At 35.7% G+C, this 1,408-nt stretch overlaps 1 pseudogene; it reads left to right on the forward strand.

Annotated features, from left to right (window-relative positions):
* Positions 1–1,185, forward strand: part of LOC102859725 — a 9,436-nt pseudogene extending 8,251 nt beyond the window's left edge.
* The last annotated feature ends 223 nt before the right edge of the window (positions 1,186–1,408 follow it).

Genomic DNA, 1,408 nt, shown 5'->3' on the forward strand with positions numbered 1-1,408 from the left:
CCATCACTATCCCTTGTTCTGTTTCAACAACTGCCTCATCATCTATGTACAGGTTGTATAAGCATAATTAGGTGTCAAATATTCACTCTGTGTATTAGACATATTTTGCTATGATCCACAGAAATTTTTTTGCATAGTAAATAAGTAACCGTCAAGGATTTGACTGAGATGAATATTCATTCTTTTGTGCATCTACGTGGGCTCCCAGATGAGCTGCATCTCTTAACTGAGCTTGTTCTCCTAAGAAAACTTCGCTCTAAAACTATGACTATTTTTGTGATGCACTTGCTTCCATTAATCTAGTTCCTTCGGTATATTCAATATTTTTCTTCCATCCTTTAATGTGGCTGCATTTGCTCCTTCAGGAACAATAGTACAAACCTGAAGTAACTCTCATGCTTCCATGAGAAATAATGCTGAGACCTTCGACAGCAGAGTTGTTGTGGTTTTATTGTAAAACACTTTGTGTTCCAATTTGATAACCAAAATAGGTCATGTATAGAGAATTTGGAAGATCTTGTGCAGGAGATAATGCAACAGAATCATGGTCCAATGAGGCGAATCTGAGAAAGTTTTATGAGACAAATTTTAAAATGGACAAGTTGTAGGAGAATGTATCGATTGGAAAAAGCTTCATAATTGGAGTGAATAAGAACCTGAAAACTAGGGCAGTGGGTGCAGACAACTGAAGATGAGATAGATGAGATGAGGAGCTAAGAGTTGTGGAGGAGGTTGTAACCAGAGACTATTCTTCCTCTACCCACAACCCTCTGGCTCAAACCCAAAAGTGTGGTGGGGAGGAAAAATAGTACAGTCTGACAAATAAAGGTGTGGGTGGCTCTGAAACAACCTACTGAGAGCTCTATTGTTTTCTGGCCCCCCTTCATTTCAATTCGTGCATCCACCTCAGAGCATTTAGGTAAAATGTGTGCACATATCTATACAACCATATGTATGCATATATGTGGATATAAATATACAAAATATTTTTGTAATAGTAGTTAAGAAGTATTGAAATGGCATACCTAAAAATCTTCATTTTAAAAATTATACTTTAACGTACGTAACTAGCTACAGTCAGTAAAATTTTATGGTCCTACTGTCTTTTTTCAATAATGCCTAATTTCTCTCTCTGTTTTCTGATTCTTTTACAGGTGTCTTTCAATTGCCTGCAGAGTTGGCTAAAATATATTTTCTTTATTTTTGTTTTGGTATGTATCTGATCTGGTATATTTTATAGTAGCTTTATGAAATTTAACTCCCATTGTAGCTTAAATAAAAAGAGAAACAAGAGTTCTGTATAGTTTTCTATCTTATTTGTCTCTCTATCTAAACACCCTCCCTATAGGTTAGCAAAGACACTAATTAACTGAATTGTGTTAAGACTTGATCCAGTTCTGTAGTGCTC

The sequence above is a fragment of the Elephantulus edwardii genome, unplaced genomic scaffold (genome assembly GCF_000299155.1).
Source record: "Elephantulus edwardii isolate Elephantulus edwardi_28Jun2011 unplaced genomic scaffold, EleEdw1.0 scaffold00122, whole genome shotgun sequence".
NCBI lineage: Eukaryota > Metazoa > Chordata > Mammalia > Macroscelidea > Macroscelididae > Elephantulus > Elephantulus edwardii.